The sequence below is a fragment of the Salvelinus sp. IW2-2015 genome, linkage group LG22 (genome assembly GCF_002910315.2).
Source record: "Salvelinus sp. IW2-2015 linkage group LG22, ASM291031v2, whole genome shotgun sequence".
NCBI classification, from domain to species: domain Eukaryota; kingdom Metazoa; phylum Chordata; class Actinopteri; order Salmoniformes; family Salmonidae; genus Salvelinus; species Salvelinus sp. IW2-2015.
The window spans coordinates 8076127-8103316 of NC_036862.1; the positions used below are offsets into that span (position 1 = coordinate 8076127).

Below are 27190 nucleotides of genomic sequence, written 5' to 3' on the forward strand. Positions count from 1 at the left end.
TCCCAATCACGGCTGGTTGCGAAACATCTTGGATTCGAACCAGGATGTCTGTAGTGCCTTAGACTGCTGCGCCACTCGGGAGCCTGACAATAATTGTCATAAACTATACCAATCAAAAAGCCACATCCTACAGATAAAAATGATATGTTCAGATACCTGGAGTGTTCCTTAGGTCGATAATTAAAAAATAGAGGTCAATAAAACCTCAAATAATTGATGGATTTATAAATAATCATTGGCATGTTGACACATGAGAGCTTTGGAAGTGGTTTCTGTAATGAGTTATTTAACCTCTTACAACTGACCCTTGTTATATTTAGGCCCGGTCTCCCCCATATTTGTGAATATTTTACATTTGGTTGAAACTTCTCTGTAAGGGTAAACTAATTAAGTAATTTAGAAAATACATATTGACTTGTATTTCCAAATCAAATCTTATTTGRRKCKTGCACCGGATACTACTGTGAAATGCTTACTGACATGATGACCACACCGCTCGTGTCGCATGCGCATTGCAAAATAAATTTACACATACATGTTATTCAATCATTGCACCCACACTGCTCATGCACGTCAAGGAGCCTCTATGTAGCTAGGCCCTAAATATCAGTTGGTAGTGGTAATGCACCTTAAAGTTGGCTGCCAACCGCCAAATAAGTCCAAAGAAGAAGAAGAAGCCTGAAGGAGGAGAGATTTCTAGAAACAAACTCGGTTTACTTTTTTATCTGTGGATTAATTGTCGGAGTAGAGGACCTTGTGCATTTCATGGAAAATAACAACCCAATGTCTATATCCCAGGACAAATTAGCTAGCAACGGCAAGCAAGCTAGCTAAATTCCCCAAAACAGTAAGCTAGCTAGCTACATTTTCATAAATTATTAATGCATTTCGACCTATCCCCAAATCAATATAGTTGGTTCAGAGTTTGTTTTGATATTTCAACATGCTTGTCCTGATCAGGTTCAACATGCGTGGGAGCGGGCTGGTCAGCATTACCAACAATGCAGTTTTAAGAAAACAGAGTTAAGAAAATATTTACTAAATAAACTGTGGTAAAATAAACAATAAAATAACAATAAGGAGGCTGTATACAGGTTAGTCGAGGTAATTTGTACATGTAGGTAGGGGTAAAGTGACTATGCATAGATAATAAACAGCGAGTAGCAGCAGTGTAAAAACAAAGGGGGGTCAATGCAAATAGTCCAGCGAAACCAGCGCAACCACTCTCTTTCTCCATAGGGCGCCAAACGCAATTTGAACAAATGTAGGCCAACAATTGCGCTTACATGAGTGCACCGTGGCGCACGCATATTTGTTTGTGCTACTAATGATTCTAATACATAAAGACTTCACGAACGACTTCTTATGAAATCATTGTGAGAATTTATTATATCTTCTGAACAAAGTTAGGACATACATTTCGTTTTCAGCCTGTGTTTGTGTTCACCTTTTGTTGTATAGGCGCTTTCATAGGCCTACCAAAGTAAATAGACAAACATTTACACAACAGAAAACATCAATAATGATGCTTCAGTCACCGGCGATAGCAGGTGTTAATATTTTTAGTAGCGTATTACAATAGCCTACTTATCCGAAACGAAATCAAAGTCACCAACACAATGTATTGAGGAAGTGAAGCGAGTGCACACCATAGAGATAGATAGACTACTCATCATGGATATATACAACTTAGCATGGGCATTGCCATTGAGGGCTTCCACCATTTTAAAGTAGTCAACTGGGTGGGGATTCCGATGATTTGGGAGCAATCATCAAATATAGGAAAGAAAATTGACTACTTTAAAATGGAGATGGGGCTGCCCATGCTGTCAACGAGGCTATAATGGCACAGATACACAGATGAGTCCTCTAGCTATATCTATGGTGCGCACTCGGTTCACTTCCTCAATACATTGTGTTGGTGACTCCGGGAATTGCTTTGATTTATTCCGTTTCGGATAAGTAGGCTATTGTAATAAGCTACTGAAAATATGAACACCTGCTATCGTCGGTGACTGAAGTATCAGTATTGATGTTTGGTAAGCCTTTGGTAAGCCTATGTGCATTTTACCTTTGAAATAACTACCCTTTAGGCCTATTAGGTGTCAAGTTCAGGTAGGCCTATTTAACCTATGCCTCATATTCATTGTTCAAGAGAACTGCTTATACAACGTGTGTTGCGAAGCTCTCTTGATAACTCAGCCTAGGGAGTATTGTTGAGCTGTCAAGCAACCTGTACACACTGTTGAACTTTTTGTTAAAGTTAACTGTAAATAAAACCTGAATTGTAAGGTTGTTATAATCTGATTTGCTCAAACCCTCCTACATAGACTGCCGGAACCAGTTATATCTTAACACATATGTCGTTTATGATACGCAATGTGCTATTCGACCTCTGAGACAAAGATATAAAATGAGATTCTTTGGTTGCAGAAACCATTGACAGAATGAATAGAGCGTGCATATATCTGTTGAAGCATTCATCTTTGACTTAAACAGTCTGATATTTGAGTGAACGTTAGTCAGTCAAGCCAAAAGCCCCCCCCCCCCCCCCCCCCCGCTCCCCACCAATGTCCTTGAGTTGCACCATTGGACCTTGAAAAGGACATTCCTCAGAGATTAGGTCAACATGACCCTCCACCCCGACACCAAAAAAAGCCCTGCAGTATCTAACCACAAGTGGACTAAAGGACTTCGCCTACGCATACGATCACAACCAACTAACCGGTGCCCCCGCACATTGACTCTGTGTGCCGGTACCCTCCTGTATATAGCCTCGCTATTGTTATTTTACTGCTGCTCTTAATTACTTGTTACTTTTATTTCTTATTTCTTATCCGTGTTTCTTGAAACTGCGTTGCTGGTTAGGGGCTCGTAAGTAAGCATTTCACTGTAAGTGGTTATTCGGCGCATGTGACTAAAACGTTTGATTTGACCCATTCCTTCACTCAGCCGCCGTCTCCTAAGCTAGTGACAATGAGCAAGTCACCCTACACCACCAACCACACCACCCCTCACACAGTCTCAACCCTCTGGAACACATCCATTACCACTGACCATCCACTATTCACTGACTGAACTGATTGTAACATCTTCTATTGCATGAAATACTGGAACTGAGGGAGCTGCTTCTTGACCCTGACTTTGTACCACAATAACATTTTCCCTCCCTCAGACTACAGATGCTGGGTGTCTCTCTGAGGCGTGTGCAGCTAGTTGCTGGTCATGAGAACTGTTGCTATGGAAAAAGATAGGGAGCCAATCCACAATGAGCGAATCCAACTTCACATACACAACTTCGTTCTTGGATTTGTATGTACTAGAAAAGGTGACACACTTAATAGCATCATATATATATATATATAATATATACACAACACTATATATATGTATATTATATATACACTATATAGTATATATACACTATAATATTACATACATCACATATATTACACTGCTCAAAAAAATAAAGGGAACACTAAACAACACAATGTAACTCCAAGTCAATCACACTTCTGTGAAATCAAACTGTCCACTTAGGAAGCACACACTGATTGACAATAAATTTCACATGCTGTTGTGCAAATGGAATAGACAAAAGGTGGAAATTATAGGCAATTAGCAAAACACCCCCAATAAAGGAGTGATTCTGCAGGTGGTGACCACAGACCATTCTCAGTTCCTATGCTTCCTGGCTGATGTTTTGGTCACTTTTGAATGCTGGCGGTGCTCTCACTCTAGTGTAGCATGAGACGGAGTCTACAACCCACACAAGTGGCTCAGGTAGTGCAGCTCATCCAGGATGGCACATCAATGCGAGCTGTGGCAAGAAGGTTTGCTGTGTCTGTCAGCGTAGTGTCCAGAGCATGGAGGCGCTACCAGGAGACAGGCCAGTACATCAGGAGACGTGGAGGAGGCCGTAGGAGGGCAACAACCCAGCAGCAGGACCGCTACCTCCGCCTTTGAGCAGGAGGAGCACTGCCAGAGCCCTGCAAAATGACCTCCAGCAGGCCACAAATGTGCATGTGTCTGCTCAACCGGTCAGAAACAGACTCCATGAGGGGTGGTATGAGGGCCCGACGTCCACAGGTGGGGGTTGTGCTTACAGCCCAACACCGTGCAGGACGTTTGGCATTTGCCAGAGAACACCAATATTGGCAAATTCGCCTTTGGCGCCCTGTGCTCTTCACAGATGAGAGCAGGTTCACACTGAGCACATGAGCACATGTAACAGACGTGACAGAGTCTGGAGACGCCGTGGAGAACGTTCTGCTGCCTGCACCATCCTCCAGCATGACCGGTTTGGCGGTGGGTCAGTCATGGTGTGGGTGGCATTTCTTTGTGGGCCACACAGCCCTCCATGTGCTCGCCAGAGGTAGCCTGACTGCCATTAGGTACCGAGATGAGATCCTCAGAGCCCTTGTGAGACCATATGCTGACACATGCACATTTGTGCGCTGCTGGAGGTCATTTGCAGGGCTCTGGTAGTGCTCCTCCTTGCACAAAGGCGGGGTAGCGGTCCTGCTGCTGGGTTGTTGCCCTCCTACGGCTCCTCACGCTCCTGATGTACTGGCCTGTCTCCGTAGCGCCTCCATGCTCTGGACACTACACTGACAGACACAGCAAACCTTCTTGCCACAGCTCGCATTGATGTGCCATCCTGGATGAGCTGCACTACCTGAGCCACTTGTGTGGGTTGTGGACTCCGTCTCATGCTACCACTAGAGTGAGAGCACGCCAGCATTCAAAAGTGACCAAAACATCAGCCAGGAAGCATAGGAACTGAGAAGTGGTCTGTGGTCACCACCTGCAGAATCACTCCTTTATTGGGGTGTCTGCTAATTGCCTATAATTTCCACCTTTTGTCTATTCCATTGCACAACAGCATGTGAAATTTATTGTCAATCAGTGTTGCTTCCTAAGTGAACAGTTTGATTTCACAGAAGTGTGATTGACTTGGAGTTACATTGTGTTTGTTTAAGTGTTTCCCTTTATTTTTTGAGCAGTGTTATATATAAATATATACAGTTGAAGTCGGAAGTTTACTTACCTTAGCCAAATACATTTAACCTCAGTTTTTTTACAATTCCTGACATTTAATCCTAGTAAAAATTCCCTGTCTTAAGTCAGTTAGGATCAACACTTTATTTTAAGAATGTGAAATGTCAGAATAATAGTAGAGAGAATTATTCTTTTCACACATTCCCAGTGGGTCAGAAGTTTACATACACTCAATTAGTATTTGGTAGCATTGCCTTTAAATTGTTTAACTTGGGTCAACATTTCAGGTTGCCTTCCATAAGCTTCCCACAATAATTTGGGTGAATTTTGGCCCATTCCTCCTGACAGAGCTGGTGTAACTGAGTCAGGTTTGTAGGCCTCCTTGCTAGCACACATTTTTTCAGTTCTGCGCCACAAATTTTCTATGGTATTGAGGTCAGGGCTTTGTGATGGCCACTCCAATACCTTGACTTTGTTGTCCTTAAGCCATTTTTCCACAACTTTGGAAGTATGCTTGGGGTCATTGTCCATTTGGAAGACCCATTTGCGACCAAGCTATAACTTCCTGACTGATGTCTTTAGATGTTGCTTCAATATATCCACATAATTTTCCTCCTCATGATGCCACCTATTTTGTGAAGTGCACCAGTCCCTCCTGCAGCAAAGCACCCCCACAACATGATGCTGCCACCCCCGTGCTTCACGATTGGGATGGTGTTCTTCGGCTTGCAACCTCCCCTTTTTCCTCCAACATAATGATGGTCATTATGGCCAAACAGTTCTATTTTTTGTTTCATCAGACCAAGAGACATTTCTCCAAAAGTATGATATTTTTCCCATGTGCAGTTGGAAACCATAGTCTGGCTTTTTTATGGCGGTTTTGGAGCAGTGGCTTCTTCCTTGCTGAGCGGCCTTTCAGGTTATGTCAACTCGTTTACTGTGGATATAGATACTTTTGTACCTGTTTCCTCCAGCATCTTCACAAGGTCCTTTCTGTTGTTCTGGGATTGATTTGCACTTTTCGCACCAAGGTACGTTCATCTCTAGGAGACAGAACGCATCTCTCCCTGTGAGGTATGATGGCTGCGTGGTCATGTGGTGTTTTTTACTTGCGTACTATTGTTTGTACAGATGAACATGGTACCTTCAGCATTTGGAAATTTCTCCCAAGGATGAACCAGACTTGTGGAGGTCTACAATTTTTTTTCTGAGGTCTTGGCTGATTTCTTTTGATTTTCCATGATGTCAAGCAAAGAGGCACTGATTGTGAAGGTAGGCCTTGAAATGCATCTACAGGTACACCTCCAATTGACTCAAATGATGTCAATTAGCCTATCAGAAGCTTCTAAGCCATAACATAATTTTGGGAATTTTCCAAGCTGTTTAATTAAAGGCACAGTCAACTTAGTGTATTTAAACTTCTGACCCACTGGAATGTGATAAGTGAATATTAAGTGAAATAATCTGTCTGTAAACAATTGTTGGAAAAATTACTTGTCATGCACAAAGTAGATGTCCTAACCGACTTGCCAAAACTATAGTTTGTTAACAAGAAATTTGTGGAGTGGTTGAAAAACAAGTTTTAATGACTCCAACTGTATATATATATGCTATAATTGCAGTGATAGGGAAGTGTATCTATTTACATTGACCCCCCCCCCCTGCCTGCCCTAACCTGTACCCCCGCACATTGACTCTCTACCATTACCCCCTCTACACAGCCTCGTTGTTGTTATGTCCATTTCTTGTGTTACTTTTTGATTCATTGTTTTTTTTTTTACTTTAGTTTATTTAGTAAACATTTTATGAACTCTATTTCTTGAACTGCATTGTTGGTTAAGGGCTTGTAATTAAGCATTTCACAGTAATGTCTACACCTATTGTATTTCGGCYCATGTGACAAATAAAATTTGATTTGAACATTAAACTAGAAATAGGATTGAATGGAATGAGTCACTAGTTAAAAGTTAAGTACAACTGTTGTCCAATAGATAGTGAGTTTGGTACTTTTATAAAGCTTTGGCAATGAAGACACGTATTCAATGGGAAATTATTTGCTTGTTGTATAGCCTATAGATCAATCTAGAAGAATAGGTTTAAGGGTGTGATGGTTATACTTTTGTTCTATATGAACATGCTGAGCAGGAAAGCAGGTTGACTTTCCAGTTTCTAAGACCCGCTGTCTGTCACACTGTGGTTGGTGCAGCCCCACAGGCATGAACAATGCATGTGTACATGCTTTCACAGCCTGCCCTACTTAGCACACTATATAACCATCACACTGCTCCTGATACAGTCATGTTCTCAGAAGTGATCATACAGATTTGCTCAACTAGTGCAAAGATGACTTGAACCATGTCATACTGACCCAAATGGTGCTTGCTAACTAGTCAAAGCCAGCCATTATGACACTAAAAAAGGGACCACCTTCACTTACTAAACTCAGGCCACTGCACATACTGGTATTACCATCAAAATAGAGTCAAACCCATGCTGCGCATAAGGACTTTTCTGTACTCATTAGACCGTGTTTGTGCGAGCAGTTAGCACTCCCACACGTCTTATTAACACGTCTAAAATCAGCAGCCGCCCCTCTGCACAGCTCCCTGAGAAGTTAACAGTCTGCATGGACAGGATGTTGTGGTTGTACTGGTAGCATGCACTTCACACCAAGAGGCGAGAATGGAGGCACCATGACGTAAAGGTAAGAAGAAAAGCAAAAGGCACCGCTATGAGGGTGTGCAGTTTCCACCCGGGCCCAGGCCAACTTTGACCAGTGCAGTGTAAATAGTGGCCGTGTCTAGATACTATGTAGCCACCATTAGTCTTGCTCAGTTCTTTAATCAACCTTCAGTTGAAGTTAAAGCAGGTACATTCATCTCGATTATGAATGAGAACTTCCAATTTTGAGATGGTCCCTGCGTCTAAGTTGATATAAAAGACGAACCGATCAACATTGAATTATTCCATTGTGCCATAAAAACGTTTTAGTGCCATTATAGTACAATACAATACAGGGTACCACAGGCTAACCGCAATGCAAGAATACAGAGGAAGTGTGCAGTTCCTCCTCTACACAGTCCAGAGGCTGTTTGCCTAACAGTATTCAGGCCAAGCACAGACACTGACGTCAGAGAGCATTTACAATATAGACGGCAGAGTGTACAGACCTAAAAGGTACATAAAGTGAGAAATTGAGTCCTACGTCCATTCGAATGAGGGCAGCTACAAAACATGAATCACTGTAGTTTCTTTGGATTTCAAAAGCAGATAGTGAACTGATAGAGGACAATAGTATGTGTGTCTAGTATATGAGGCAAGCTAAGCCACAAAGACACAGACCTGATGGTAGAAGTAGTAGTATCTTTATATTTACATATGCCTAGTTAAATAAAATAAATAAATATGGCAGATAAGCTTGGCTACACAARGACTGGCCTAGAACCACAGAGGTGTAAAACATTGTATTTTGATGAGCTGTCACTTGTCCCATAGGTTTATTGTTAACATTGGCCAGCTTACATCTCACCAACTGCACCTTGCCAAATCAGGTGAGCGTTAGAAATGCCAAAATTGATTGTCTCTGAATTACATCATTCTATAATTAATTAGTCAGGTGGAAACGCTTCAAGAACCATGTAGCCTTTTTGAGACAGAACTTTCTTCCAAGAAGTCTCTTTCCCTCAGTCTGTGGAAAAACATTACTCAGGTCCTATGATTGTTTCATGGTAAAGGTTAAAGTATGTCAAACTCCTTCACTGATTTGACCCATGAGCTAAAAATGACCGTTGATAAGGAGAAGTTGATCTTTAACCGAGTTAAGTCATTTTTTTCCTTTGTTTGCCCTTTGTTAATCTGTACCTCATCCTAACTAACACGCTTTCCCCTGTGATTCTATTGTGTGATTACAACAGGTACTTCATTGAGAACCTGCTCCCGTGTTATTCCTCTTTCTGCTATAGATCTACTCTACTATTGATTGTGTAATATGTATTTAGCATACAGTAACACAACATCCAGGGCTCTGACCCAAACTTACTAGTAAAAAAAAAAAAATCCCCCACCCCCATCCAACTCCCTCTGCCCACAGCTCTCCCCTTTCAGCCAGCTGTGATAATGGCCACATTTAGAAATCCAAGGGCTGTTATTACTCACAGGCAGAAACACAAACTCACTCTGCAAACACTTGGCCGAAGGCCTGGTAAACAGAGTCAGAAAAAAAATGCTGTGTTTGTCCCCAAAGGATGGCAAATAAGGGTTGTGAGGAGGTTCGGCTAGTGAATGGTGAACAACACCCTCCTAGCTCACAGCTGTGGGAGACAGTCACCACAAACCGCTCCTTGAACAACCTGCAGAGCCGCCCGCCTCTGCTCTTCCCTCACCTACATCGTGTTACACACTAACACTGCACACAGCAGGCTACATGAGGCAACAGCTCAACCTTTAAAGCTACGAAGTATGAACGTCCGTCTATGAGTATGTGTGGGGTTGTATGTGTGTGTATGGGTGAGAGGGAGAGTGAGAGAGACGAATACGTAGTTAAGACATGCGGCCTGCAGAGCGGGTGAATTAAAACGTTCTAATGGCGGTCAACATTGTAACCAAGCACCAGCTAGTGCACACTCAGATGTTTAGTATGTCCCCTTTTGTATTGTGGCTGACATACACTGAGTACACCAAACATTAAGAACACCTTCCTAATATTTAGTTGCACCCCCTTTTTCTCTCAGAGCAGCCTCTATTCGTCGGGGAATGGACTCTACAAGGTGTCGAAAGCATTCCACAGAGATGCTGGCTCATGTTGACTCCAATGCTTRCCACAGTTGTGTCAAGTTGGCTGTATGTCTTTTGGGTGGTGGACCATTCTTGATGCACACGGGAAACTGTTGAGCGTGAAAAACCCAGCAGGGTTGCAGTTCTTGACACAAACCGGTGCGCCTGGCACCTACTACCATACCCCGTTCAAAGGCACTTCAATCTTTTGTCTTGTCTCTTCACTCTCTGAATGACACACATACACAGTCCATGTCTCAATTGCCTCAAGGCTTAAAAATCCTTCTTTAAACTGTCCCCTCCTCTTCATTTAAACTGGTTGAAGTGGATTAAACATGTGACATCAATAAGCGATCGTAGCTTTCACCTGGATTCACCTAGTCAGTCTGTCACGGAAAGAGGTTGTTGATGTTTTGTATAATATTTTAGCATTATTTATACACACTGTTTTTCTGTCTAGGAATGCAAGATCTACGGTAAGCTAAGCTTGTCTTTCCAGTTTTCTAAATATCGGTAACTGGGTGGGACTATTTAAAATAGGGTGTGGGTTGTCTGAATAGACAACAGACAGAGACAGAACATGGAATAAACCACAGTCACCCAACAAAAAGACAGAACTTTAGTCATTATTTCACCTGCTCTTACTGTTCAACATTTCCATGCAATCATTTGTTGCCTTAAGTAAGGGGCCTTGAGACAAGAATCTATGTGAACAGGTCGGCTTCAAATTTCAAGTCACTGGAGTATTAGTACAGTAGTTCTTTCCAGTAATGCTGACAATTTTTTCATGGATCTTTTTTCACTGAGAGAAAACATTACCAGCGTAAAGGTCAGCGGTTTGTGCTTGTGCGTGTTTGTCTGTGTGTCTGTGTCTGTGTCTGTGTGTTATGACCTGTATGAAACCTCTGCTGCACCCCCACCATTCACTAAGTGGTTCAGTGGAGTATAGGTCCTTACAGCTATTTTAACTCAGTCATAGAGTTCACTATTTGCAATAGTATGACAAGGAATGCGATTGTGACACACGACATGAAGAAAATATTCTCTGTAAACTTGTGKACTTTTCCATTGGAATAATGTAGTAAACCTGCATGGTTTCATCATTGTTTTGGTTGAGTACTCTAGATCTTATATCACTGAGACATTATGACAGGTAATTCTTTGTTGTCCTGTGGATTTTGTGTCATGTGAGGCCTCGTCCTTACCTGTGCGCCACCCCGACTTCAAAGTGAAACTCTGTGATGGGTTCTGCCCCTAATGTGGGACAGTATAACCCGTTTCACCAGCTCAGAGACTTGCCTAATCAAAGACAGCTCCATAAGTCAGTCCCGTCTCTTGGCACAACGCACGCCTAGGGGTAAGGCTGTAAACCAGGGACTCACACTGGCCGTTATTCCACCAATCAGATGATATCGTATGATGTTTTATTTTTTTATTTATGACGCTACAGATAAATCTACCAATCAGGTGCCCTGTGTTGTATAACCAATTACTCCTCAAGTGTGTCCTATTTCATTGTGTTATGAAAATGTTCTCTATCAATTTTGAGGATGAAGAGGTGTGTCTTATTGTTAATAGCAAATGGAAAAAACAAGGCTTCATTTGTTACAAAAGAATTGTGATGACTACAGTAAAACTCTGTCACACTGACCCTTGTTCCACCAATCAGCTTTGTGACAACATGATTTGTGGTACACTCTTTTTTTGCTATGGTAGAACTTAAAAGGGTTCTTCGGTTGTTGCCATAGGAAAACCCTTTTGGAGAACACTTTTTGTTTCCCGGTGTAACCTTTTTGGGTTCTATGTAGAACCCTTTCCACATAGGAACCAAAAATGGTTCTCCTATGGGGACAGCCGAATAACTTTTCTTTCTAAAAGTGTACCATTGCTTAAGCTACCAAGCAGCAGAGCCAAGTTGTATTGCCAATTAACGGTCTGGGATGCTGTTAGATTTCCTCAGATTTGTCCAGTTTGCTGTTTTTTATTATGAAAGGTTATCTCTCAAATTTTACGATGTTATTGGGAAAAACGACTACATTTGCCACCAAAGAATTGTGATGACTACAGTAAACCACGCCAGGCAAATATTTGCGGTTCGGTTGACCACAAGTGCTATTTTTTCCCTTTAAGAGCTTAAAAAGGCCCAATATTGGCTCTGTACCAATACCTCATTCATGTTGTTCTCGCTCTTCACGTGTGGGAACGGGATAAACCTGTATCCTCATCAAAAACAAGATTCACTTTCTTCTGCTATACAACACGTGGCACTTTTGAGAAGCGGTAAAACCAAGTTCTCAGAATGTGCAGAAATAGTTGTGAGTATGGAGAATAATGAGTGTTTGTCTCAGAGCTAGCGGGTGGGTAAATTGGTGAGTGTGGAAGTAAGTGTGTCCTCTAAGTCTGAGTCATTGTGGCCTGTGACGAGGCCTCGATGTTCATTCCACCTCATGTGACTCTGTTTCACTGTGGTTTTGGCACAGCGTTAGGGACTTCAGATGGATTCATCTGTGAGGGAACAAAAGAAGACAAATGGCTTGTCTTAATGTTCGAGACAACATAACAGACAATCAAAACAAGAAAATAAATGCTTATTAGATGATCGCACGCTTTGCGTGTGTTATTCCTTCAAATAACTTCCTTATGTCTCAAATTCCCTAGGCATTTGTGTTAAAGGCAGAAAAAAACAACATTGCACATTTGACAAAGAAGCACTGTTGAAAGGCAGAATAAGCAATACGGTTACGACAAAGCCAAGGAATGGTGGACAACCTGATTTACAGCAGTGATTCATTAGAAAGTAACAAAAAGTAGTTATAGCGGAGATATTAAGATTTGTCACAAACACATGCAAGCTTTGGGTTCTTCTCCCAGGCGTAACTAAAAATAAAATATAAATATATTATGGTGTCACATGACCTATTAGAAAAAAATATGCCATTTTACAAAATAGACAATATGGACATAAAATAAAAGCAAGCCTCTCCACAGGCTAAACAGTTCACTAGAATGACGTAATTAATGGAAGAGATGTAAAGAGTTTCACATTTACCTGTTCAAATCAAACATTACAGTCACACCCATCAATGCCAAAACATTGGTAGACTGAGTCAACATTAGCAGTGGTATGTTTCTGGATGTTTTTGCCAATAAAGCTTCTAATGTACATCCAGTGACAACAAAGTGTAGAACTTGTGAAGAAACATTGTCAGGTTGAAAAGAGATCACCCACCCCCTTGATTTCATCATATGTTCAACTGCCAGTCATTTGTAGGCTTTGGGAACCTAAGAATCACAAAATGATTTCTGCCTAATTAGTGTGTGCTCTTACAGCAAGCGTGTTAATCTCTCTTCCTTGGGATTGTTGTCAGAATTCTTAGAAACCTGTGGATGTGCTCTTAGCCACACTGGCTGGCTTATAGTCTGGGCAGCTTGGATTGAGAAGAAAACCCACCAATCGAGCAGCAGATCTTTCCTCACATGGACCTCACCTCCACAGGGCAGGAATGCAGCTCTCGCCTTCCCTCCTCGCTGACCTAGGAAGACAGACGTTTTGCTTTAGTTCGAGGCTCTTCATAGTTCTTCATTATAAGTGCTGAGGATAGCGTGGGTGTGGCGCAGAATAGCATGGTTTGAACGGTACCTCCCTGGTGACATTTTCAACATATGGCCTGAGGTTTCAGCTGGAGGAAGGTCTCTGGGGAACGGAAAACTTTCAGGGTTTTTGACAGAGTTTCAGTGCTGTGGTAGATGGACGGAATCAGAATCCATACCCCCCAGAGTATGTACTTTGGCTAAATAGTGTAAATAGGTAATTATGCACATTTTTATATTAGAAAACCAATACTTATTAAAAAGGATGTGGGTGGTGTCAATATGTTGGCACGTGGCTTCTGAAAGCAAATGTATTTTGCTAAAGTAAATCCAAAAACTTGCGTCAGCGTTAAATGTTCTCTATCCTTTCAATTATCCGGTCCACCTTTTAATGATTCTAATGGAAAATAGAATAATGTATGAGAAGCATTCCAAACTTTATAGCGAGCATCACGTTACAGTTTCATCTTATTGTGCATTAGGCGTTGACAGGTGTTTTGTTTGCTTTGAGGTTTTGCTGATTGAGGAACTAGTAGTGAAGCATGTTATGACTTGGTCTCTAGTAACAACAAGTATACACCCTTCTCACCGTATCACCAAGACAACTCAAACAGACAATATGCTGACTTTACAAATACAACAGAAACCAGGAACCTTCTACTATGTGTGGCCGCTTTCAAATACAGCAAATGTCTAATGTATGTTTGACTAAACTTCATGATTGCCCCTTTGTTAAAATCAGCTAAGAATGGAATAATAAACACTTGTATTTCATTTCCGTACCCCTAATCACTAATGGCATAAATTGCAGAAGAGTAAGACTGAATCATTCCCTCCATTACTACCACACACCTCCATATAGTCAGCCCAAGCCAAGATATTTTGGCCCACCACCACACCCTCCATAGGCCCAGTCTTAAGCCTTTTGCTCACTATCATACACCTCCAGTAGGCCAAAGCCCAAGCCTTTAGCCCACTACCACACGCCTCCATGCGGTAGGCCCATGCCTTGGGTCTTGATCCGCCTCCTCTCCCAGCATCTGCCGATTGTTTGACAGGGCCCTCTTCGCGACGTCTCCTAGCATCTCCAGTTGCTCTAGCTCGGCCTGTGACTAACACCTCTCAGCTATATTTCACTAACAAATGAGAAGAGCTTCCAGATGACGGGCAGAGAAGAAAAACCAAGGAGGGAAATGAAAAACATGTGGGAAAGCCTGGACTGCATTTCATACAGAAAAGGATACTCCAAAAGAAATCGGAACATTCCCCAGACCCCTTCCTCCATTTAAGAGGGGCTTGAACCTCTCATAAAAGCTCTCTCAGTATGAATGGCTTGATGATCTTAACAGAAAGTGATACAATATTGTTATGCATTTGACTGATGAGTGAAGGTACATAACTATACCTAACATACACATCAATTTAATTAGTCCTGTATGTGTGACCTTGTTATTATTTTTCTTAGGAAATAAAACCCTTATTACACTATTGCTAATACTGTACGTAACACTAGCACTACTGTGTACATTTCTACAACATTTGCGGTACTTTACACTCTGGGCCAACAGATATAGGCTTACACATAAGGATTTACTGTCATAACATTAAGAGGTGAGTAAGTGAAAAAAGCTAAACATTTGTTCGTATGCAGGTTGTTATCAACCTCAAAACTATGTTGTTCTGAAGACATTAAATCAACCTGTTTAAAATGGTGTACCAAATCGGTATGACTGAAGGGGGATAAGGAGAAGGGCAGAAGGGGGAATTCTCTGGCAGTGAGGGAGTCAAACCTCTCTTTCAGCTGGAGTCCGTATGCCACCAGCCCAGAGGCAGCCATCTTGCAGCATTGCGGGAATTCCTGTGATTTAAAGCAGCAGAGTGAGTCACTGTGTTCGATGCAAATACGGCCTCTGATTCACACCCCGGTGACTAAGACCCCAAACGGACCCCACTGAGAGACGAGGAGCGAGGAAAGGAAAGGAAAAGCCTCTATCTATCTGTCATCTCCCCTGCCAGCCAAAACACAGGAAACCTGATAAGCGGACAAATTGCAATGCATTTATTTCCAAAGCTAATTGTCCATTGCCCAACAAATGGTTTTTGGTTGACCTCAAAGTATGCCATGAGTCACTTCCCTAGTTGGCCCAAGTCTTCAGTATTCAACTGTTTCTAGTGACATTTCATTGCTAAGATTGTTTAGTAGGCCTATATCCTTTCTCTCAATAATTCTCAATGAGTTTGTACCAGACCAGTATAAAGCCGAGAACATGTGTCAGAAATCATTTCTAACCTAAATTAGCCAACTTGGCACACATATCACTTTCAATGTATCATGATTTGAATTATCAGACCTTTTCACTTTTCTTACAGCTCATTAAAATGTACAAAATAAACAAACATGACATGTAACATGACGGCTCGACTGTTTTCTCTAAAACTGGTTCAAGAAGACTGAAGACAGCCAAACAACAAGAAACATCCATTCTCTCTGCAAACTGTCTGACTTCCTGCCTGCTACCAACAGAAACAGGTTGCACCTGCTATGTGACATCATAAAGTATCTTTCCTCCATCATATCCTTACATGGTCTCTCCTGTCATTGTTATGCGGATGACACTCAAATACTTTTCTCCTTTCCCACTTCTGACACCCAGGTCGCGACATACATCTCTGTGTGTGTAGCAAATATCTCAGCTTGGATGTCGGCCCACCACCTCAAGCTCAACCTCGACAAGACGGAGCTGCTCTTCCTCCCGGCGAAGGCCAGTCAGCTCCAAGACCTCGCCATCATGGTTGTCAACCTTCCCAGCATGCAAAGAACCTTGGCATGACCCTGGACAACACCCTGTCATTCTCTGAAAACATCAAAGCAGTGACTCGACCCTACTTCATCTCCAGTCTGGACTACAGCAATTTGCCGTTGGCTGGCCTCCCTGCTTGTGCCATCAAACCCCTTCAGTTTATCCAGAATGCTGCATCCCGCCTGGTGTTCCACATTCCCAAGTTCTCCCATGTCACCCCATCCCTCAGCACACTCCACTGGCTTCCAGCCGAAACACGCATCCACAACTTGCCTACGGAGCAGCAAGAGGAACTGCCCCTCCCTACCTTCAGGCTATGTTCAAACCCTACACCCCAACCCGAGAACTCCGTTCTGCCACCTCTGGTCTCTTGGCCTACCCCAATGGTGGAACCAACTTCCCCCTGATGATAAGACAGTCCCTGCCCATCTTCCAAAAACATGTGAAACCCTACCTCTTCGAAGAGTATCCCCCCCCAAAAAAGCCTTTCGTGAACTAACACTCGCACTTTACCTTTTCCCTTTACTAGCTTTGACTTTGCTGATAGCTACTTTGAGAAAAAATGTACTTACTATGACTGTGATGTGTGGTTGTCCCACCTAGCTATCTTAAGATGAAAAGCCCTAACTGTAAATCACTCTGGATAAGAGTGTTGGCTAAATTATGGTTCTTGCGCAATGGACGACACACCTCAATATCCCTTCTAGATGTTTTCATACTCCTGTTTCAACAACTGATACAAAGACATAAAACTTCACACACATGGTTAGAAAATCATTCTTAAATCGAATGTCAAGAAAGGTTTTGATCAAAAGATGACACACATTGCTAATCGAATAAAAATAAATACACTTTATTAAGTTGTCACTTGAAAAAGCGATTCCTTTGTATGTCAGATGGTACAATGCTATATGGTGTTAAGGGCGAGTTGAAAAAGTCCACGACCCACACACGTCAACCTGGGCATTTTGAAGCTCACCTTAGAAAGATATGAGACAATTCAGAAAATATCCGTAGGTGGAAGATAATTTACACCACATCAAAAGGGCCAAACAGACATTTTCCATTCCCCTTTTTGAAAATGTCAGATGTACCCACATTGAGAAGAACTGATGTGAACAGGTTATCAGAGCTCCTAAATTCTAGTACTGTTGTTTGCCATCCAAAACAACAGAGATTGGCCTGTGAAAACACAGGGATTAATTATGCAGATATCACCCATTTACACAACCGCAGCCTGCGTCACATCATTACTCTGATGCTCTTTGGCTTCTTGCTTATTACCCTTCCTGACCCTGATAACTCCCCTTTTAAATTCTCACAAACTTTAAGAGGAGCTCAAAACTAAATCCTCCCGAGCGGTCAGATGTATTTCTTCCTTGTGTGCCATGACATGAACTTCTCTGATAAGGTAGAACTGACTCAAGTGTCCATGAATCCACCCTTGTCCAAGATGAAGGTGATCATATGGCCCTTTCTCTAGCCTTCCATTCGGATGGCTTGGCAAGGTTCGGAATACAGGAGGTCGGAGTGTTGGTTCTGATTCAGAAGATTTCACTCTCACATAACCACGTACAACCCAAGCACGGCCAAAACAATTGGGCTGACTGTGGAGGTTTGCCTTCTTAAGGCGGATTTCATCAGAAATAATCCCAGGGTCTAGGGTCTCACGCACGTGGCCCGAGATGTTTGATGTGTGGATTATTGCTCAGATTAAGCCTCCCCTTTTAAAAAAAGAAGCACATTCAGTGAGAGGTTTGATGTTGTGATAAAAAGACACCAGTGACCTGCTTTGATGTGTAGGCCCCTGAATCTGAACACACACCAGGCTTGACACTCCCCACAGTGACCGTATGTACATACCCCAACCAGAAGCCATGGATTACAGGCAACATCTGCACTGAGCTAAAGGGTAGAGCAGCTGCTTTCAAGGAGCGGAACTCTAACCCGGATGCTTATAAGAAATCCTGCTGTGCCCTCCGATGAACCATCAAACAAGCAAAGCTTCAATACAGGACTAAGATTCAAACCTACTACACGAACTACAACGGGAAGCACAGCCGCGAGCTGCCCAGTGACACGAGCCTACCAGACGAGCTAAATGACTTCTATGCACGCTTTGAGGCAAGCAACACTGAAGCGTGCATCAGAGCACCAGCTGTTCTTGACGACTGTGTGATCACCCTCTCCGTAGCCGATGTGAGTAAGACCTTTAAACAGGTCGACATTCACAAGGCCGCAGGGCCAGACGAATAACCAGGACGTGTACTCCGAGCATGCGCTGACCAACTGGTAAGTATCTTCATCTGTCTGTAATACCAACATGTTTCAAGCAGACCACCATAGTCCCTACGCCCAAGAACACCAATGTAACCTGCCTAAATTACTACTGACCCGTAGCACTCACGTCTGTAGCCATGAAGTGCTGTGAAAGGCTGGTCATGGCTCACATCAACACTATTATCCCAGAAACCCTAGACCCACTCCAATTTGCATACCGCCCCAACAGATCCACAAATGACGCAATCTCTATTGCACTCCACACTGCCCTTTCCCAGAAGGACAAAAGGAACACTTAGGTGAGAATTCTATTAATTGACTACAACTCAGCGTTCAACACCATAGTGCCCTCAAAACTCCATGGGACTAAACACCCTCTGCAACTGTATCCTGGACATCCTGACGCCCCCCCCCCCCCCCTGATCCTCAACACGGGGGCCCCTCAGGGGTGTGTGCTCAGTCCCCTCATTACTCCCTGTTAACCCATGACCGCATGGCCAAGCACAACTCCATCACCATCATTAAGTTTGCAGACGGCATAACAGTTGTAGGCATGATCACCGACAACGATGAGACAGCCTATAGGGAGGAGGTCAGAGACCTGGCAGTGTGGTACCAGGATAACAACCTCTCCCTCAACGTGATCAAGACAAAGGAGACGGTCGTGGACTAAAGGAAAAGGAGGGCTGAGCATGCCCCCATTCTCATCGACAGGGCTGTAGTGGAGCAGGTTGAGAACTTCAAGTTCCTTGGTGTCCACATCACCAATGAACTATCATGGTCCAAACACACCAAGACAGTCGTAAAGGGCACAAAAACGTCTATTCCCCCTCGAGACACTGAAAAGATTTGGCGCATGTGACAAATACAATTGTATTTCATTTTATTTGACATAAACCCACAGCTATGCCCTTTGAGGGCAGAGTACATTGCACAGAGCAATATTTGAGCAATATTTGCACTTCACAATCATGGATAAACAGTCACGTCCATGGGCATGGGGAGTAGGAGTCACTGGTAGATGGATAAGAGGAGTGGACTGGAACCAGGTTTCGATGAAGGGAAATGTTTATGCATGGAATTAGATCGGGTTAGGTTCTAAATTAACCTGCTCTTAAATCGGGGTATTGCAATTGAGGGACAATGTCAGCTGAATGTAAATGCATCAGTTATAAAAGTAACTGTCAGATTTTAGTTTCTCTATCAGTACATACCAGTGCCGTTTAAGATGAGGGACGGCAATGTTTTTTAATGAGCATGGCCTTATTTCTATTACAGCATATTGGATGACTGTCATTCATATTCCATTCACTGAGGTGCCTCCACTGGTATATACAGAATATAGGCCTTGACAAGCAAACCATGAACATGACCCAGCGTTTATGACATCTACACAACAAACAGTAACCTCCTTCACACCTCTTCAATATTTTCACCCACTTCACAATGTTCCCTTTAAAAGCCTGAGGGACTGTGTATGTGTGTGTGTGTGTGTGTCCATGTGTGCGTGCGTGTGTATGTATTTGTGTCTATGTGCACACATTTGCTGTTATTGCTTAGCCTTTCACTTCTTTCTGCTGTGAGTGTCAATAGTGCCATGGTGGCAAATACAGAGCATACGTGAGAGCACGGCAGCAGGGAGAAGCTTCCTTCAGGAGACAGAGGAACTACACAGACTTTTAATAGGGGGGACACACATACGCACCTAGGACCTAGGAGACATACAAGGCGGCGTGTGAGATATCGGAAAGGTGTTGCACTGTACCTTTGGCCTAATTTTATGTGAGAGAAAATTCATAGGGAGATGCCACCTGACAAAGAAGCTTCAGATCTGATTGGTGAAAGGGATACACCAATGACGTGTGGAGTTTTCAAATCCACTATGCTTCAATTTGAATATCTAAAATATTTCCCGCTTTAAATGTGAATACAGCATACATGACCTTTACAAAAAGTAAGGTGAAGTTATGTTATGGAAGAATACAGCTCAACGTGTCCACACAACCATTGGTATTTACTACTGCTGTTCTGATTAATGCTATTATGATAATTTATGATATTTCCACATTTTTCCCATCAGACATGGCTGATGAATGGCCTGCGTCAGGCACCAGAGTGTCGGACATTATTCAACATAACATACAGAGAAGAACCAGCAGCACAAATCCCAGAAACGCTCTCCTCACACATCAAACTTTACCCTGCACATTTTGCCTCCCCTCCCCTACAGGGAAATACTTTTTTATTTTAAAAGAGCAGACTGTGAGTGAGTGAGTGAGTGAGTGAGTGAGTGAGTGAGTGAGTGAGTGAGTGAGTGAGTGAGTGAGTGAGTGAGTGAGTGAGTGAGTGAGTGAGTGAAAGAGTGAAAGAGTGAGAGAAGTAGGGCTGTTATCAGTGGAATGGGGAATGTTGACAGGCGGGATAGTGCTGAGATAGCGCCTGCACATCAGGCCTGTTGTGACGCATGGCAGACATCCACGCCCACTCCCTCCATCTCTATCCCCCTCTCCTTCTAACTATCTCTTTCCCTTTTCTTTACTTTCCTCCCCTTCCAGTATGACAAAATGTTTCTTTACCTCTTTCATAAAATAATGCTATCCTCCCATAGCAATGGAGGTTAATTGACAGATCAAAGGTTTTGGAACACACTCCGTTCTCCCTTATTTTATTGCCCATCTCAAATGAGTTCACATGCCTGTGTTTCCCTCCACCGGATTTACAAGCACTGCTGGTGTTATGAAACATTTAGGGGAAGCTGCCTCCCTTGGATTCCCAATAGCTCTCATCTGCTTTCCTTTTTCTCCACTAGACCAGAGAAAGAACAAAACATCTGGTGTTGCGGAACCACGGTGAGAGCGTTCAGGACGTTCGGTTTCATTTTCCTTCTTCTGCTTCCCGTCTCTCCCACCCCTCAACCTCCTGCTCGGCTGTGCTGGCCCCACTTCCTTGAGAGGGGAAAACATGTCGAAATATGATAAAGAGGCCAAAGAGGATGGGGAAGAAAGAAAAGTGAGAAAGCATATTACAACTTCAGATTCTCATATTACTGAAGAACCAGGGAGAGACTCGCAGAAGGTTTGAAAAGAGAGGGACAATGAGAGAGAGAATTAGAAAGAGGGAAAGAAATACAGCGACTGGAAGGGGTGTTGACATGGAGCTAAATTACAGAGGGGAGTTCAAATAAGCACGGCCCATAGGGATTAGTATATGTGCTAATACACAAAGTATTCATAACTTCAAGCCTGTCAAAGAACCACGTGAAAACCAACCCAACACTGAAACTCAATTGATATTACTGAAACTGAACATTACTGGTCATGACGTTTGAAACCTAATCTTGAGGAAATGTACTATTTTCAAGGATGACATAGGTATTACTATTTTTTGCATTCATTTTGTTCTTTGCTCTTGACAATGTATCAGTTTTACGGTATATAAAGAAATCGTCAGCAGCCAGACAGAAACAACTGAATAGTCCCTGACCTAATATTCTGTACAGTCTACTATAGTAATGATGAGTAGTTGTTATGTAATGATCAGTAATGATGAGTAGTTGCTCTCTGGCTTGTCATTACTGACAAGCCAGAGAGAGAGCTAAATCACATGACAGCCACTGCCAGGTCTCTCCTACTTATTTAACCTTTATTTAACTAGTTAAGTCAGTTAAGAACAAATTCTTAATTTCAATGGCAGCGTAGGAACAGTGGGTTAACTGCCTTGTTCAGGAGCAGAACGACAGGTTTGTACCTTGTCAGCTCGGGGATTTGAACTTGCAACCTTTCAGTTACTAGTCCAACGCTCTAAACACTGGGCTACGCTGCCGCTGCCGCCCCTCACACTATCAAGTGTGAGGTCACGAGGCTGATGGGAAAACACCTCAAAAAGGGGTGTAAGGCTGAGTCATAAGCTGTGTTCAAATACCCATACTAACGTACTGTATACTACATACTTAATGAGTATATACTACATACTATATACTGTTAGGTCGTTTAAGTATACTGTAAAGGGTCCTAGCGCTTCGCCTGTCTACAGGAAGTTGATGCTGTTGCTATGCAACCTCTTGCTAGCAAGTTAGCATAACAAATGACTAGCTAGACATTTTCCGGGTGTGTTCTTTATTTCAATTTGGAGTGTCAGAGTGCGCTCTGGGCGTTTGTAAATTCAGAGCATTGTCAGATTGTCTGTTTGTAAATTCAGAGCATTTCGCTCTTGGAGCGTTCAGAGCGCACACTGGATGCTCTGGCCGAGGAATAGGGTTGATTCTAGCGTTCTGATCTTACAATGGCAGTCAAGCACCCAAGCTAACTGGCTAACGTTGGCTAGCTTGCTAGCTACTTCCAGATACAAATAAGAAAACACCTAACTGACCATTTTACTTGCCCTAGAAGAGCTGGTTAGGCAGTTTTCATGTTATCCAGGGCATTGGTGACTGTAACAGTGCTGCTGGCAACAATATAATTACGCTTTTTGCCAAGGTTTACTGACATCGGCCATCTCTGAAATTGGAGGATAGCCAGAGCGAATTTATAAAAGCACCATAATGTCAATTGAGAACGCGCAACGACTACACCACTTAGCTAAGCTAAAAATTATGGGGATAATCAAGTCAATAAACATTGGGTAGTTAGTTATATAGCGTATAGTTAATATATTGACAAGTTTGATGTATTAGTAGCCAACTAACTTTAGGTAGCTAGCTAACATAACGGTAACGTTACATACTGCTGTAATGATATGCTATGTGGTGCGTAAGAATAGCATAGCTAACAAATTGTCAGCCAACATAGCATGTAAAGGTAACCTATTTGAAAAGTCATTACTTTATTACATTGCTCAACATTTTCTTAACATTTTTCCTAATTAGTTAAAGCAATGAATTGGATGAAGCTCTCGTTGGCTACATATTTTCCATAATTTTCTTCAAATCTGAAAACGATGTGAAGTCACGCCCATTTTCGTAAGAATTGCATTATGGGCCCTAAAAGTACGGAAATAGTGTCAACATCCGGGAACTTATAGCATACCAACTATATCCATACTATGACCAATAAGCATACTTTAGACTCAATTTACGTCACAAATAGTACGGTTAGTGCGTTTAGTATGAGTAATTCGAACACAGCTATCGTCTTACCGAACACTAAGTGGGTCCACATCCGCACAGTTATCATCCAGCAGCACTGCACCTGACCTTGAATACAGCTATGAGTGAAACATGGAAGAACTCAGAAAAGGGTGTTTGCGTGCTTGGCCATAGCCTAAAGAGCTCTCACAGAGGTTAGGTTTGAAAGCCTATTGCATGTTATGGACAGATACACTTAAAAATACACAACTTTGGAGAACATAACTATTTCACATGGACGAGAAAAAAACATTGCACCATAGGAACTGTCTTCTGGCAGTGTCTGACCCCTTTGTCACAAGGCGTCCCCACTCTGGACACAGCTACGTGGTTCACTGACAATAATGTTCCCTACTTTATACTGAGAGAGAGAGAGAGAGAGAGAGCATGAGAGAGAGGGGGACAGAGAGAGACTATGAGAGCTGTGCTGCTGCAGAGCGAGTGGGACTTCCGACCTATCTCAGGACTGGCAGATTCTGCACTCAGCTTTGACTGCCATACCACACTTGCCTGTGAGGGGATGGCTCAATCATTCCCACGGCGCCTGGCCATTAGGACCTAGGATCATCCAAGTTATTAAAAAGAACAGACTAGCACTGCCTTTAGTAACACCTATAACAAGACAAGTATTGAAATAATGATCAAAATACCCACTTCACAAGACAGTGCTTAACTTATTATTGGAATCTTAATAAATGCCTTTCTTGTATTTTTTTTAAATTATCCCTCCCACAAATGGTCAAATCTGAGATGATGTCACCATCCACCATTTGTGAATATTATCATAGAATGACACTGCCTTCCATGTGCGATGTCACACGTGTGGTCAAAATGTGGCTACATGTTGTGTGACGACGTCACAGCTGTAAAGCAGTGATATTTGTATCGACTGTATTGAGAAGGGAAGTGCCACATTGACAAGTCAAGCCTCAAATATCTGTAATTCAACCTGCTGGATTCTCCAAAGACTATCTCGTTTTCCACGCAATCTTGAACCTTGAGTGAACCTGAATTGTGGTACAATTCCTGGGACAATATTCTACAGCATTCTTTCCCCCGACAGGCTAATGATCCCATTTCCGATCTCTGCTCAGTGTGAAAATAGTGAGTCAGAAATTTGACCGAGATGGACAATAAAGCACAGCGTCATTGGCACTGCGGGGTGTAGTCATTGCACGCTGGACCACTATATTCAGTGACAGGTGCATATAAAAGTTAAGGAATACGGTTTTATGCTTGGATTGACAAACAAGCATCCACATATTAACTGGCACAAAGCTTGTGGGTTATGTGTCTCGGTTTTGATATTTTTCTATAACAGGGAGACAGAGCACAGTAGCCCTGTGTGTATTGACATTCATTCAGGTTTTCCAGGTGTGGTAGACAGTGCTGTGTTTAAGAGGGGTTGCGTAAATAGAAGGGAGGTAGCATCAACTCACAGAGCCAGCATGTGAAAGACGAGGGGTGGTATTCCATATATAAGGCCATGTTTGTTCGTCAGGGAATATTTCACACTGGCAAAAAGTGTTTCGAAGGGAAGTGTAAAAACTGCACCTCCCATAGAGAAAACAGAGTGGCACAAATGCAATCCCTCTGAGGACCGCTGGAGTAAGCTACCGCGTTGACTCGCTGAGGTAGTTCTAAAAAACAGACATACCTGGAAAACGTTATGTACCAAAGTATTACCCAATTGCAGTTATTTTTTTCTTCTAAAGCTAATCTTTTAAAAAGCATTTCAAACTGAACTTTTGAACTCACGGAGATTAACCTCACGGACAAGTTACCCAGTGAGTTTGTCAGAACAAATCAAATAGGCTAAGGGAAAACATACAAAGGCAATAGAGGAAAACGGTTATCATGCAAACATTATAATCAATGCAGAGCAATACGTAGCTACGGTAAAGAACGTAGGCCAACTATACAGCACAAGTCCTCATATACACCTATTTCACAAAGACACAGTGATTTTAAACAAAGGAATAGAACACGGAAACACCTCTTGAAGAAATAAGAGCCACTGTGTTTCTGAGGGGTGAGACTCACTGTTAGTAATGTAAGGCGAGCAGGAAAGGAAGGTACTTTCCCTTGTAAAAGGTCTGTAAATATGGACTCGTGACCAACTGCAGCAGCTGAGTCAGTCGATGCCCTCTGTCCTCCTCCTGTAAGGTCATCCCCAATGAGAAGAGTATGTGGTGCAACTGACTCATCTTCAAGTGCCCTGATGATACTGAAACGAAGCAGACAAGAGTATGAAAAATGGGGGGAAACAACCATGGAGAACTTGGAGGGTAATAAAAAGGGAATACTTTGGATTTCGATTCGATTTATTAGGATCCCCGTTAGCAACAGCTAGGCTTACTGGGGTCCGACATATAACGAAAAAGACATAACAGACAAATGACTTTACAATTTACATACAGTACCAGTCAGAAGCTTCCATTAACTAAGGTCGATGTCTGCACCCCCTCGGAAATCTAATTAGCAAAATATATATATATCCCCATACAACTCTGTCAGTTTAAGCTAGAGATACACTACCAGTCAAAAGTTTTAGAACACCTACTCATTCAAGGGTTTTTCTTCATTTTGACTATTGTCTACATGGTAGAATAATAGTGAAGACATCTTTTTTTTTTTAAGTAGCCATCCTTTACCTTGATGACAGCTTTGCAATCTCTTGGCATTCTCTCAACCAGCTTCACCTGGAATGCTTTTCCAACAATCTTGAAGGAGTTCCCACATATGCAGAGCACCTGTTGGCTGCTTTTCCGTAACTCTGCGGTCCGACTCATCCCAAACCATCTCCATTGGGTTGAGGTCGGGTGATTGTGGAGGCCAGGTCATCTGATGCACCACACCATCACTCTGCTTCTAGGTCAAATAGCCCTTTCAGAGCCTGGAGGTGTGTTGGGTCATTGTCCTGCTGAAAAACAAATGATAGTCCCACTAAACACAAACCAGATGGGATGGCGTATCGCTGCAGAATTCTGTGGTAGCTATGCTGGTTAAGTATGCCTTGAATTCTAAATAAATCACTGACAGTGTCACCAGCAAAGCACCCCCAACCCATCACACCTCCTCCTCCATGCTTCACGGTGGGAACCACACATGCGGAGAACATCCGTTCACCTACTCTGCATCTCACAAAGACACGGTGGTTGGAACCAAAAATCTCAAATTGCACTCATCAGACTAAAGGACAGATTTCCACCGGTCTAATGTCCATTGCTCGTGTTTCTTGGACCAAGCAAGTCTCTTCTTCTTATTGGTACCCTTTAGTATTGACTGATCTTCATGTCTTAAAGTAATGATGGCCTGTCGTTTCACTTTGCCATAATATGGACTTGGTCGTTTACCAAATAACCTTATCACAAGACAACTGATTCACTCGAACCCATTAAGAAGGAAAGAAATTCCACAAATGAACTTTAAACAAGGCACACCGGTTAATTGAAATGCATTCCAGGTGAATACCTCATGAAGCTGTCTGAGAGAATGCCAAGAGTGTGCAAAGCTGTCATCAAGGCAAAGGGTGGCTATTTTGAAGAATCTCAAATATATAACATATTTTCATTTAACACTTTTTTTGGTTGCTATATGTGTTATTTCATCGTTTTTATGT

The 27190-nt window shown here is 42.5% G+C and overlaps 1 long non-coding RNA gene across 1 annotated transcript; it reads right to left on the reverse strand.

Annotated features, from left to right (window-relative positions):
- Positions 1-11191: 11191 nt before the first annotated feature.
- LOC111982624 (uncharacterized) lies at positions 11192-25785 on the reverse strand. Its single transcript, XR_011473830.1, has 3 exons — positions 25608-25785; positions 13226-13302; positions 11192-12279 (listed from the first exon to the last, which is right to left on the reverse strand). It is a non-coding gene; the product is annotated as an uncharacterized lncRNA (long non-coding RNA).
- Between the last annotated feature and the right edge of the window lie 1405 nt (positions 25786-27190).